We start from the raw sequence: 14,309 nt of genomic DNA on the forward strand, positions 1-14,309 counted from the left end.
TCTCCTTTTCTCTTTATTTCTTTTCTCCTTTCTCTTTTCTGTTCTTCTCTCTTTTCTCTTCTTTTCTCTTCATTTCTCATTCCTCTTTTCTCTTTTCTATTCTTTTCTCTTCTATTCACTTTTCTCTTTTATCTTTTCTCTTCTTTTCTCTATTCTCTTCTTTTCTCTTTTTCTCTTCTTTTCTCCTTTCTCTTTTCGCTTCTTTTCTCTTCTTTTCTGTTTTCCGTTCTTTTCTCTTTTCCCTTTTCTCTTCTTTTCACATTTCTCTTTTTTCATTTCTCTTCTTTTCTCTTCTTTTCTCTTCATTTCTCTATTCTCTTCTTTTCTGTATTCTTTTCTTTTATCTTTTATCTTTTCACTTTTCACTTCTTTTCTCTTCTTTTCTCTTCTTTTCACTTCTTTACTCTTTTCCCTGTTTTCTCTTCTTTTCTCTTTATCTCTTTTCTGTTCTTTTCTCTTCTTTTCTCTTCATTTCTCATTTCTCTTTTCTCTTTTCTATTCTTTTCTCTTCTATTCACTTTCTCTTTTATCTTTTCTCTTCTTTTCTCTGTTCTCTTCTTTTCTGTTTTTTCTCTTCTTTTCTCTTTTATCTTTTCTCTTCATTTCTGTATTCTCTTCTGTTCTGTATTCTTTTCACTTCTTTTATCTTTTCACTTCTTTTCTCTTCATTTCTCTTTTCTATTCTTTTCTCTTCTTTACTCTTTTCCCTGTTTTCTCTCCATTTCTCTTTATATCTTTTCTTTTCTCTTTTCACTTTTCTTTGTTTTCTCTTTTCTCTTCTTTTCTCCTCATTTCTCATTTCGCTTTTCTCTTTTCTATTCTGTTCTCTTCTATTCACTTTTCTCTTTTATCTTTTCTCTTCTTTTCTCTATTCTCTTCTTTTCTCTTTTTCTCTTCTTTTCTCTTTTTCTCTTCTTTTCTCCTTTCTCTTTTCGCTTCTTTTCTCTTCTTTTCTGTTTTCCGTTCTTTTCTCTTTTCCCTTTTCTCTTCTTTTCACATTTCTCTTTTTTCATTTCTCTTCTTTTCTCTTCTTTTCTCTTCATTTCTCTATTCTCTTCTTTTCTGTATTCTTTTCTTTTATCTTTTATCTTTTCACTTTTCACTTCTTTTCTCTTCTTTTCTCTTCTTTACTCTTTTCCCTGTTTTCTCTTCTTTTCTCTTTATCTCTTTTCTGTTCTTTTCTCTTCTTTTCTCTTCATTTCTCATTTCTCTTTTCTCTTTTCTATTCTTTTCTCTTCTATTCACTTTCTCTTTTATCTTTTCTCTTCTTTTCTCTGTTCTCTTCTTTTCTGTTTTTTCTCTTCTTTTCTCTTTTATCTTTTCTCTTCATTTCTGTATTCTCTTCTGTTCTGTATTCTTTTCACTTCTTTTATCTTTTCACTTCTTTTCTCTTCTTTTCTCTTTTCTCTTCTTTTCTCTTCTTTACTCTTTTCCCTGTTTTCTCTTCTTTTCTCTTTATCTCTTTTCTGTTCTTTTCTCTTTTCTCTTCATTTCTCATTTCTCTTTTCTCTTTTCTATTCTTTTCTCTTCTATTCACTTTCTCTTTTATCCTTTCTCTTCTTTTCCCTATTCTCTTCTTTTCTCTTTTTTCTCTTCTTTTCTCTTTTTTATGTTCTTTTCTCTTTTCTCTTTTCACTTCTTTTCACTTCTTTTCTCTTTTCCCGTTATTTCTCTTCATTTCTCTTTGTCTCTTTCCTCTTCTTTTCTCTTTTCTCTTCTCTTCGTTTCTCTTCTTTATTCTTTTCCCTTTTTTCTCCTTTTCTCTTTATATCTTTTCTTTTCTCTTTTCTTTGTTTTCTCTTTTCTCTTCTTTTCTCCTCATTTCTCATTTCTCTTTTCTCTTTTCTATTCTTTTCTCTTCTATTCACTTTTCTCTTTTATCTTTTCTCTATTCTCTTCTTTTCTCTTTTTCTCTTCTTTTCTCCTTTCTCTTTTCGCTTCTTTTCTCTTCTTTTCTGTTTTCCGTTCTTTTCTCTTTTCCCTTTTCTCTTCTTTTCACATTTCTCTTTTTTCATTTCTCTTCTTTTCTCTTCTTTTCTCTTCATTTCTCTATTCTCTTCTTTTCTGTATTCTTTTCTCTTCTTTTATCTTTTCACTTTTCACTTCTTTTCTCTTCTTTTCTCTTTTCTCTTCTTTTCTCTTCTTTACTCTTTTCCCTTTTATTCTCTTCTTTTCTCTTTGTCTCTTTTCTGTTCTTTTCTCTTTTCTCTTCTTTTCTCATTCCTCTTTTTTCTTTTCTATTCTTTTCTCTTCTATTCACTTTCTCTTTTATCTTTTCTCTTCTTTTCTCTGTTCTCTTCTTGTCTGTTTTTTCTCTTCTTTTCTCTTTTATCTTTTCTCTTCATTTCTGTATTCTCTTCTGTTCTGTATTCTTTTCACTTCTTTTATCTTTTCACTTTTCACTTCTTTTCTCTTCTTTTCTCTTTTCTCTTCTTTTCTCTTCTTTACTCTTTTCCCTGTTTTCTCTTCTTTTCTCTTTATCTCTTTTCTGTTCTTTTCTCTTTTCTCTTCATTTCTCATTTCTCTTTTCTCTTTTCTATTCTTTTCTCTTCTATTCACTTTCTCTTTTATCCTTTCTCTTCTTTTCCCTATTCTCTTCTTTTCTCTTTTTTCTCTTCTTTTCTCTTTTTTATGTTCTTTTCTCTTTTCTCTTTTCACTTCTTTTCACTTCTTTTCTCTTTCCCGTTATTTCTCTTCTTTTCTCTTTGTCTCTTTCCTCTTCTTTTCTCTTTTCTCTTCTCTTCGTTTCTCTTCTTTATTCTTTTCCCTTTTTTCTCCTTTTCTCTTTATATCTTTTCTTTTCTCTTTTCTCTTTTCTTTGTTTTCTCTTTTCTCTTCTTTTCTCCTCATTTCTCATTTCTCTTTTCTCTTTTCTATTCTTTTCTCTTCTATTCACTTTTCTCTTTTATCTTTTCTCTTCTTTTCTCTATTCTCTTCTTTTCTCTTTTTCTCTTCTTTTCTCCTTTCCCTTTTCGCTTCTTTTCTCTTCTTTTCTGTTTTCCGTTCTTTTCTCTTTTCCCTTTTCTCTTCTTTTCACATTTCTCTTTTTTCATTTCTCTTCTTTTCTCTTCTTTTCTCTTCATTTCTCTATTCTCTTCTTTTCTGTATTCTTTTCACTTCTTTTATTTTTTCACTTTTCACTTCTTTTCTCTTCTTTTCTCTTTTCTCTTCTTTACTCTTCTTTACTCTTTTCCCTGTTTTCTCTTCTTTTCTCTTTATCTCTTTTCTGTTTTTTTCTCTTTTCTCTTCTTTTCTCTTCATTTCTCATTTCTCTTTTCTCTTTTCTATTCTTTTCTCTTCTATTCACTTTCTCTTTTATCTTTTCTCTTCTTTTCCCTATTCTCTTCTTTTCTCTTTTTTCTCTTCTTTTCTCTTTTTCTCTTCTTTTCTCCTTTTTCTTTTCGCTTCTTTTCTCTTCTCTTCTGTTTTCCGTTCTTTTCTCTTTTCCCTTTTCTCTTCTTTTCACATTTCTCTTTTTTCATTTCTCTTCTTTTCTCTTCTTTTCTCTTCATTTCTCTATTCTCTTCTTTTCTGTATTCTTTTCTCTTCTTTTATCTTTTCACTTTTCATTTCTTTTCTCTTCTTTTCTCTTTTCTCTTCTTTTCTCTTCTTTACTCTTTTCCCTTTTTTCTCTTCTTTTCTCTTGGTCTCTTTTCTGTTCTTTTCTCTTTTCTCTCCTTTTCTCTTTATTTCTTTTCTCCTTTCTCTTTTCTGTTCTTCTCTCTTTTCTCTTCTTTTCTCTTCATTTCTCATTCCTCTTTTCTCTTTTCTATTCTTTTCTCTTCTATTCACTTTTCTTTTATCTTTTCTCTTCATTTCTGTATTCTCTTCTTTTCTCTTTTATATCTTCTTTTCTCTTTTCATTTCGTTTCTCTTCTTTTCTCTTTTCCCTTTTTTCTCTTCTTTTCTCTTTTATCTTTTCTCTTCATTTCTGTATTCTCTTCTGTTCTCTTTTTTTTCTTTTCACTCTTTTCTTTTTTTCTCTTTTCTCTTTTCTCTTCTTTTCTCTTCTTTACTCTTTTCCCTGTTTTCTCTTCTTTTCTCTTTATCTCTTTTCTGTTCTTTTCTCTTTTCTCTTCTTTTCTCTTCATTTCTCATTTCTCTTTTCTCTTTTCTATTCTTTTCTCTTCTATTCACTTTCTCTTTTATCTTTTCTCTTCTTTTCCCTATTCTCTTCTTTTCTCTTTTTTCTCTTCTTTTCTCTTTTTCTCTTCTTTTCTCCTTTCTCTTTTCGCTTCTTTTCTCTTCTTTTCTGTTTTCCGTTCTTTTCTCTTTTCCCTTTTCTCTTCTTTTCACATTTCTCTTTTTTCATTCCTCTTCTTTTCTCTTCTTTTCTCTTCATTTCTCTATTCTCTTCTTTTCTGTATTCTTTTCTCTTCTTTTATCTTTTCACTTTTCACTTCTTTTCTCTTCTTTTCTCTTTTCTCTTCTTTTCTCTTCTTTACTCTTTTCCCTTTTTTCTCTTCTTTTCTCTTTATCTCTTTTCTGTTGGTTTCTCTTTTCTCTTCTTTTCTCTTCATTTCTCATTTCTCTTTTCTCTTTTCTATTCTTTTCTCTTCTATTCACTTTCTCTTTTATCTTTTCTCTTCATTTCAGTATTCTCTTCTGTTCTGTATTCTTTTCACTACTTTTATCTTTTCACTTCTCACTTCTTTTCTCTTCTTTTCTCTTTTCTATTCTTTTCTCTTCTTTACTCTTTTCCCTGTTTTCTCTTCTTTTCTCTTTATCTCTTTTCTGTTCTTTTCTCTTTTCTCTTCTTTTCTCTTCATTTCTCATTTCTCTTTTCTCTTTTCTATTCTTTTCTCTTCTATTCACTTTCTCTTTTATCTTTTCTCTTCTTTTCCCTATTCTCTTCTTTTCTCTTTTTTATGTTCTTTTCTCTTTTCTCTTTTCACTTCTTTTCACTTCTTTTCTCTTTTCCCGTTATTTCTCTTCTTTTCTCTTTGTCTCTTTCCTCTTCTTTTCTCTTTTCTCTTCTCTTCGTTTCTCTTCTTTATTCTTTTCCCTTTTTTCTCCTTTTCTCTTTATATCTTTTCTTTTCTCTTTTCACTTTTCTTTGTTTTCTCTTTTCTCTTCTTTTCTCCTCATTTCTCATTTCGCTTTTCTCTTTTCTATTCTGTTCTCTTCTATTCACTTTTCTCTTTTATCTTTTCTCTTCTTTTCTCTATTCTCTTCTTTTCTCTTTTTCTCTTCTTTTCTCCTTTCTCTTTTCGCTTCTTTTCTCTTCTTTTCTGTTTTCCGTTCTTTTCTCTTTTCCCTTTTCTCTTCTTTTCACATTTCTCTTTTTTCATTTCTCTTCTTTTCTCTTCTTTTCTCTTCATTTCTCTATTCTCTTCTTTTCTGTATTCTTTTCTTTTATCTTTTATCTTTTCACTTTTCACTTCTTTTCTCTTCTTTTCTCTTCTTTTCTCTTCTTTACTCTTTTCCCTGTTTTCTCTTCTTTTCTCTTTATCTCTTTTCTGTTCTTTTCTCTTCTTTTCTCTTCATTTCTCATTTCTCTTTTCTCTTTTCTATTCTTTTCTCTTCTATTCACTTTCTCTTTTATCTTTTCTCTTCTTTTCTCTGTTCTCTTCTTTTCTGTTTTTTCTCTTCTTTTCTCTTTTATCTTTTCTCTTCATTTCTGTATTCTCTTCTGTTCTGTATTCTTTTCACTTCTTTTATCTTTTCACTTCTTTTCTCTTCATTTCTCTTTTCTATTCTTTTCTCTTCTTTACTCTTTTCCCTGTTTTCTCTCCATTTCTCTTTATATCTTTTCTTTTCTCTTTTCACTTTTCTTTGTTTTCTCTTTTCTCTTCTTTTCTCCTCATTTCTCATTTCGCTTTTCTCTTTTCTATTCTGTTCTCTTCTATTCACTTTTCTCTTTTATCTTTTCTCTTCTTTTCTCTATTCTCTTCTTTTCTCTTTTTCTCTTCTTTTCTCTTTTTCTCTTCTTTTCTCCTTTCTCTTTTCGCTTCTTTTCTCTTCTTTTCTGTTTTCCGTTCTTTTCTCTTTTCCCTTTTCTCTTCTTTTCACATTTCTCTTTTTTCATTTCTCTTCTTTTCTCTTCTTTTCTCTTCATTTCTCTATTCTCTTCTTTTCTGTATTCTTTTCTTTTATCTTTTATCTTTTCACTTTTCACTTCTTTTCTCTTCTTTTCTCTTCTTTACTCTTTTCCCTGTTTTCTCTTCTTTTCTCTTTATCTCTTTTCTGTTCTTTTCTCTTCTTTTCTCTTCATTTCTCATTTCTCTTTTCTCTTTTCTATTCTTTTCTCTTCTATTCACTTTCTCTTTTATCTTTTCTCTTCTTTTCTCTGTTCTCTTCTTTTCTGTTTTTTCTCTTCTTTTCTCTTTTATCTTTTCTCTTCATTTCTGTATTCTCTTCTGTTCTGTATTCTTTTCACTTCTTTTATCTTTTCACTTCTTTTCTCTTCTTTTCTCTTTTCTCTTCTTTTCTCTTCTTTACTCTTTTCCCTGTTTTCTCTTCTTTTCTCTTTATCTCTTTTCTGTTCTTTTCTCTTTTCTCTTCATTTCTCATTTCTCTTTTCTCTTTTCTATTCTTTTCTCTTCTATTCACTTTCTCTTTTATCCTTTCTCTTCTTTTCCCTATTCTCTTCTTTTCTCTTTTTTCTCTTCTTTTCTCTTTTTTATGTTCTTTTCTCTTTTCTCTTTTCACTTCTTTTCACTTCTTTTCTCTTTTCCCGTTATTTCTCTTCATTTCTCTTTGTCTCTTTCCTCTTCTTTTCTCTTTTCTCTTCTCTTCGTTTCTCTTCTTTATTCTTTTCCCTTTTTTCTCCTTTTCTCTTTATATCTTTTCTTTTCTCTTTTCTTTGTTTTCTCTTTTCTCTTCTTTTCTCCTCATTTCTCATTTCTCTTTTCTCTTTTCTATTCTTTTCTCTTCTATTCACTTTTCTCTTTTATCTTTTCTCTTCTTTTCTCTATTCTCTTCTTTTCTCTTTTTCTCTTCTTTTCTCCTTTCTCTTTTCGCTTCTTTTCTCTTCTTTTCTGTTTTCCGTTCTTTTCTCTTTTCCCTTTTCTCTTCTTTTCACATTTCTCTTTTTTCATTTCTCTTCTTTTCTCTTCTTTTCTCTTCATTTCTCTATTCTCTTCTTTTCTGTATTCTTTTCTCTTCTTTTATCTTTTCACTTTTCACTTCTTTTCTCTTCTTTTCTCTTTTCTCTTCTTTTCTCTTCTTTACTCTTTTCCCTTTTATTCTCTTCTTTTCTCTTTGTCTCTTTTCTGTTCTTTTCTCTTTTCTCTTCTTTTCTCATTCCTCTTTTTTCTTTTCTATTCTTTTCTCTTCTATTCACTTTCTCTTTTATCTTTTCTCTTCTTTTCTCTGTTCTCTTCTTTTCTGTTTTTTCTCTTCTTTTCTCTTTTATCTTTTCTCTTCATTTCTGTATTCTCTTCTGTTCTGTATTCTTTTCACTTCTTTTATCTTTTCACTTTTCACTTCTTTTCTCTTCTTTTCTCTTTTCTCTTCTTTTCTCTTCTTTACTCTTTTCCCTGTTTTCTCTTCTTTTCTCTTTATCTCTTTTCTGTTCTTTTCTCTTTTCTCTTCATTTCTCATTTCTCTTTTCTCTTTTCTATTCTTTTCTCTTCTATTCACTTTCTCTTTTATCCTTTCTCTTCTTTTCCCTATTCTCTTCTTTTCTCTTTTTTCTCTTCTTTTCTCTTTTTTATGTTCTTTTCTCTTTTCTCTTTTCACTTCTTTTCACTTCTTTTCTCTTTCCCGTTATTTCTCTTCTTTTCTCTTTGTCTCTTTCCTCTTCTTTTCTCTTTTCTCTTCTCTTCGTTTCTCTTCTTTATTCTTTTCCCTTTTTTCTCCTTTTCTCTTTATATCTTTTCTTTTCTCTTTTCTCTTTTCTTTGTTTTCTCTTTTCTCTTCTTTTCTCCTCATTTCTCATTTCTCTTTTCTCTTTTCTATTCTTTTCTCTTCTATTCACTTTTCTCTTTTATCTTTTCTCTTCTTTTCTCTATTCTCTTCTTTTCTCTTTTTCTCTTCTTTTCTCCTTTCCCTTTTCGCTTCTTTTCTCTTCTTTTCTGTTTTCCGTTCTTTTCTCTTTTCCCTTTTCTCTTCTTTTCACATTTCTCTTTTTTCATTTCTCTTCTTTTCTCTTCTTTTCTCTTCATTTCTCTATTCTCTTCTTTTCTGTATTCTTTTCACTTCTTTTATTTTTTCACTTTTCACTTCTTTTCTCTTCTTTTCTCTTTTCTCTTCTTTACTCTTCTTTACTCTTTTCCCTGTTTTCTCTTCTTTTCTCTTTATCTCTTTTCTGTTTTTTTCTCTTTTCTCTTCTTTTCTCTTCATTTCTCATTTCTCTTTTCTCTTTTCTATTCTTTTCTCTTCTATTCACTTTCTCTTTTATCTTTTCTCTTCTTTTCCCTATTCTCTTCTTTTCTCTTTTTTCTCTTCTTTTCTCTTTTTCTCTTCTTTTCTCCTTTTTCTTTTCGCTTCTTTTCTCTTCTCTTCTGTTTTCCGTTCTTTTCTCTTTTCCCTTTTCTCTTCTTTTCACATTTCTCTTTTTTCATTTCTCTTCTTTTCTCTTCTTTTCTCTGCATTTCTCTATTCTCTTCTTTTCTGTATTCTTTTCTCTTCTTTTATCTTTTCACTTTTCATTTCTTTTCTCTTCTTTTCTCTTTTCTCTTCTTTTCTCTTCTTTACTCTTTTCCCTTTTTTCTCTTCTTTTCTCTTGGTCTCTTTTCTGTTCTTTTCTCTTTTCTCTCCTTTTCTCTTTATTTCTTTTCTCCTTTCTCTTTTCTGTTCTTCTCTCTTTTCTCTTCTTTTCTCTTCATTTCTCATTCCTCTTTTCTCTTTTCTATTCTTTTCTCTTCTATTCACTTTTCTTTTATCTTTTCTCTTCATTTCTGTATTCTCTTCTTTTCTCTTTTATATCTTCTTTTCTCTTTTCATTTCGTTTCTCTTCTTTTCTCTTTTCCCTTTTTTCTCTTCTTTTCTCTTTTATCTTTTCTCTTCATTTCTGTATTCTCTTCTGTTCTCTTTTTTTTCTTTTCACTCTTTTCTTTTTTTCTCTTTTCTCTTTTCTCTTCTTTTCTCTTCTTTACTCTTTTCCCTGTTTTCTCTTCTTTTCTCTTTATCTCTTTTCTGTTCTTTTCTCTTTTCTCTTCTTTTCTCTTCATTTCTCATTTCTCTTTTCTCTTTTCTATTCTTTTCTCTTCTATTCACTTTCTCTTTTATCTTTTCTCTTCTTTTCCCTATTCTCTTCTTTTCTCTTTTTTCTCTTCTTTTCTCTTTTTCTCTTCTTTTCTCCTTTCTCTTTTCGCTTCTTTTCTCTTCTTTTCTGTTTTCCGTTCTTTTCTCTTTTCCCTTTTCTCTTCTTTTCACATTTCTCTTTTTTCATTCCTCTTCTTTTCTCTTCTTTTCTCTTCATTTCTCTATTCTCTTCTTTTCTGTATTCTTTTCTCTTCTTTTATCTTTTCACTTTTCACTTCTTTTCTCTTCTTTTCTCTTTTCTCTTCTTTTCTCTTCTTTACTCTTTTCCCTTTTTTCTCTTCTTTTCTCTTTATCTCTTTTCTGTTGGTTTCTCTTTTCTCTTCTTTTCTCTTCATTTCTCATTTCTCTTTTCTCTTTTCTATTCTTTTCTCTTCTATTCACTTTCTCTTTTATCTTTTCTCTTCATTTCAGTATTCTCTTCTGTTCTGTATTCTTTTCACTACTTTTATCTTTTCACTTCTCACTTCTTTTCTCTTCTTTTCTCTTTTCTATTCTTTTCTCTTCTTTACTCTTTTCCCTGTTTTCTCTTCTTTTCTCTTTATCTCTTTTCTGTTCTTTTCTCTTTTCTCTTCTTTTCTCTTCATTTCTCATTTCTCTTTTCTCTTTTCTATTCTTTTCTCTTCTATTCACTTTCTCTTTTATCTTTTCTCTTCTTTTCCCTATTCTCTTCTTTTCTCTTTTTTCTCTTCTTTTCTCTTTTTTATGTTCTTTTCTCTTTTCTCTTTTCACTTCTTTTCACTTCTTTTCTCTTTTCCCGTTATTTCTCTTCTTTTCTCTTTGTCTCTTTCCTCTTCTTTTCTCTTTTCTCTTCTCTTCGTTTCTCTTCTTTATTCTTTTCCCTTTTTTCTCCTTTTCTCTTTATATCTTTTCTTTTCTCTTTTCACTTTTCTTTGTTTTCTCTTTTCTCTTCTTTTCTACTCATTTCTCATTTCGCTTTTCTCTTTTCTATTCTGTTCTCTTCTATTCACTTTTCTCTTTTATCTTTTCTCTTCTTTTCTCTATTCTCTTCTTTTCTCTTTTTCTCTTCTTTTCTCCTTTCTCTTTTCGCTTCTTTTCTCTTCTTTTCTGTTTTCCGTTCTTTTCTCTTTTCCCTTTTCTCTTCTTTTCACATTTCTCTTTTTTCATTTCTCTTCTTTTCTCTTCTTTTCTCTTCATTTCTCTATTCTCTTCTTTTCTGTATTCTTTTCTTTTATCTTTTATCTTTTCACTTTTCACTTCTTTTCTCTTCTTTTCTCTTCTTTTCTCTTCTTTACTCTTTTCCCTGTTTTCTCTTCTTTTCTCTTTATCTCTTTTCTGTTCTTTTCTCTTCTTTTCTCTTCATTTCTCATTTCTCTTTTCTCTTTTCTATTCTTTTCTCTTCTATTCACTTTCTCTTTTATCTTTTCTCTTCTTTTCTCTGTTCTCTTCTTTTCTGTTTTTTCTCTTCTTTTCTCTTTTATCTTTTCTCTTCATTTCTGTATTCTCTTCTGTTCTGTATTCTTTTCACTTCTTTTATCTTTTCACTTCTTTTCTCTTCTTTTCTCTTTTCTCTTCTTTTCTCTTCTTTACTCTTTTCCCTGTTTTCTCTTCTTTTCTCTTTATCTCTTTTCTGTTCTTTTCTCTTTTCTCTTCATTTCTCATTTCTCTTTTCTCTTTTCTATTCTTTTCTCTTCTATTCACTTTCTCTTTTATCCTTTCTCTTCTTTTCCCTATTCTCTTCTTTTCTCTTTTTTCTCTTCTTTTCTCTTTTTTATGTTCTTTTCTCTTTTCTCTTTTCACTTCTTTTCTCTTTTCCCGTTATTTCTCTTCATTTCTCTTTGTCTCTTTCCTCTTCTTTTCTCTTTTCTCTTCTCTTCGTTTCTCTTCTTTATTCTTTTCCCTTTTTTCTCCTTTTCTCTTGATATCTTTTCTTTTCTCTTTTCTCTTTTCTTTGTTTTCTCTTTTCTCTTCTTTTCTCCTCATTTCTCATTTCTCTTTTCTCTTTTCTATTCTTTTCTCTTCTATTCACTTTTCTCTTTTATCTTTTCTCTTCTTTTCTCTTCATTTCTCATTTCTCTTTTCTCTTTTCTATTCTTTTCTCTTCTATTCACTTTCTCTTTTATCTTTTCTCTTCTTTTCTCTATTCTCTTCTTTTCTCTTTTTTCTCTTCTTTTCTCTTTTTTCTCTTCTTTTCTCCTTTCTCTTTTCACTTCTTTTCTCTTCTTTTCTGTTTTCACTTCCTTTCTCTTCTTTTCTCTTTTCACTTTTTTCTCTTCATTTCTCTTTTTCTCTTTTCACTTCTTTTCTCTTTTCTCTTTTCTCTTCTTTTCTCTTCTTTTCTCTTCTTTACTCTTTTCCTTTTTCTCTTCTTTTCTCTTTATCTCTTTTCTTTTCTCCTTTCTCTTTTCTGATCTTTTCTCTTCTTTTCTCTTCATTTCTCATTCCTCTTTTTTCTTTTCTATTCTTTTCTCTTCTATTCACTTTCTCTTTTATCTTTTCTCTTCTTTTCTCTGTTCTCTTCTTTTCTGTTTTTTCTCTTCTTTTCTCTTTTATCTTTTCTCTTCATTTCTGTATTCTCTTCTGTTCTGTATTCTTTTCACTTCTTTTATCTTTTCACTTTTCACTTCTTTTCTCTTCTTTTCTCTTTTCTCTTCTTTTCTCTTCTTTACTCTTTTCCCTGTTTTCTCTTCTTTTCTCTTTATCTCTTTTCTGTTCTTTTCTCTTTTCTCTTCATTTCTCATTTCTCTTTTCTCTTTTCTATTCTTTTCTCTTCTATTCACTTTCTCTTTTATCCTTTCTCTTCTTTTCCCTATTCTCTTCTTTTCTCTTTTTTCTCTTCTTTTCTCTTTTTTATGTTCTTTTCTCTTTTCTCTTTTCACTTCTTTTCACTTCTTTTCTCTTTCCCGTTATTTCTCTTCTTTTCTCTTTGTCTCTTTCCTCTTCTTTTCTCTTTTCTCTTCTCTTCGTTTCTCTTCTTTATTCTTTTCCCTTTTTTCTCCTTTTCTCTTTACATCTTTTCTTTTCTCTTTTCTCTTTTCTTTGTTTTCTCTTTTCTCTTCTTTTCTCCTCATTTCTCATTTCTCTTTTCTCTTTTCTATTCTTTTCTCTTCTATTCACTTTCTCTTTTATCTTTTCTCTTCTTTTCCCTATTCTCTTCTTTTCTCTTTTTTCTCTTCTTTTCTCTTTTTCTCTTCTTTTCTCCTTTTTCTTTTCGCTTCTTTTCTCTTCTCTTCTGTTTTCCGTACTTTTCTCTTTTCCCTTTTCTCTTCTTTTCACATTTCTCTTTTTTCATTTCTCTTCTTTTCTCTTCTTTTCTCTTCATTTCTCTATTCTCTTCTTTTCTGTATTCTTTTCTCTTCTTTTATCTTTTCACTTTTCACTTCTTTTCTCTTCTTTTCTCTTTTCTCTTCTTTTCTCTTCTTTACTCTTTTCCCTTTTTTCTCTTCTTTTCTCTTGGTCTCTTTTCTGTTCTTTTCTCTTTTCTCTCCTTTTCTCTTTATTTCTTTTCTCCTTTCTCTTTTCTGTTCTTCTCTCTTTTCTCTTCTTTTCTCTTCATTTCTCATTCCTCTTTTCTCTTTTCTATTCTTTTCTCTTCTATTCACTTTTCTTTTATCTTTTCTCTTCATTTCTGTATTCTCTTCTTTTCTCTTTTATATCTTCTTTTCTCTTTTCATTTCGTTTCTCTTCTTTTCTCTTTTCCCTTTTTTCTCTTCTTTTCTCTTTTATCTTTTCTCTTCATTTCTGTATTCTCTTCTGTTCTCTTTTTTTTCTTTTCACTCTTTTCTTTTTTTCTCTTTTCTCTTTTCTCTTCTTTTCTCTTCTTTACTCTTTTCCCTGTTTTCTCTTCTTTTCTCTTTATCTCTTTTCTGTTCTTTTCTCTTTTCTCTTCTTTTCTCTTCATTTCTCATTTCTCTTTTCTCTTTTCTATTCTTTTCTCTTCTATTCACTTTCTCTTTTATCTTTTCTCTTCTTTTCCCTATTCTCTTCTTTTCTCTTTTTTCTCTTCTTTTCTCTTTTTCTCTTCTTTTCTCCTTTCTCTTTTCGCTTCTTTTCTCTTCTTTTCTGTTTTCCGTTCTTTTCTCTTTTCCCTTTTCTCTTCTTTTCACATTTCTCTTTTTTCATTCCTCTTCTTTTCTCTTCTTTTCTCTTCATTTCTCTATTCTCTTCTTTTCTGTATTCTTTTCTCTTCTTTTATCTTTTCACTTTTCACTTCTTTTCTCTTCTTTTCTCTTTTCTCTTCTTTTCTCTTCTTTACTCTTTTCCCTTTTTTCTCTTCTTTTCTCTTTATCTCTTTTCTGTTGGTTTCTCTTTTCTCTTCTTTTCTCTTCATTTCTCATTTCTCTTTTCTCTTTTCTATTCTTTTCTCTTCTATTCACTTTCTCTTTTATCTTTTCTCTTCATTTCAGTATTCTCTTCTGTTCTGTATTCTTTTCACTACTTTTATCTTTTCACTTTTCACTTCTTTTCTCTTCTTTTCTCTTTTCTATTCTTTTCTCTTCTTTACTCTTTTCCCTGTTTTCTCTTCTTTTCTCTTTATCTCTTTTCTGTTCTTTTCTCTTTTCTCTTCTTTTCTCTTCATTTCTCATTTCTCTTTTCTCTTTTCTATTCTTTTCTCTTCTATTCACTTTCTCTTTTATCTTTTCTCTTTTTTTCCCTATTCTCTTCTTTTCTCTTTTTTCTCTTCTTTTCTCTTTTTTATGTTCTTTTCTCTTTTCTCTTTTCACTTCTTTTCACTTCTTTTCTCTTTTCCCGTTATTTCTCTTCTTTTCTCTTTGTCTCTTTCCTCTTCTTTTCTCTTTTCTCTTCTCTTCGTTTCTCTTCTTTATTCTTTTCCCTTTTTTCTCCTTTTCTCTTTATATCTTTTCTTTTCTCTTTTCACTTTTCTTTGTTTTCTCTTTTCTCTTCTTTTCTCCTCATTTCTCATTTCGCTTTTCTCTTTTCTATTCTGTTCTCTTCTATTCACTTTTCTCTTTTATCTTTTCTCTTCTTTTCTCTATTCTCTTCTTTTCTCTTTTTCTCTTCTTTTCTCTTTTTCTCTTCTTTTCTCCTTTTTCTTGCGCTTCTTTTCTCTTCTCTTCTGTTTTCCGTTCTTTTCTCTTTTCCCTTTTCTCTTCTTTTCACATTTCTCTTTTTTCATTTCT

The sequence above is a fragment of the Chiloscyllium punctatum genome, chromosome 20, assembly GCF_047496795.1.
Source record: "Chiloscyllium punctatum isolate Juve2018m chromosome 20, sChiPun1.3, whole genome shotgun sequence".
NCBI lineage: Eukaryota > Metazoa > Chordata > Chondrichthyes > Orectolobiformes > Hemiscylliidae > Chiloscyllium > Chiloscyllium punctatum.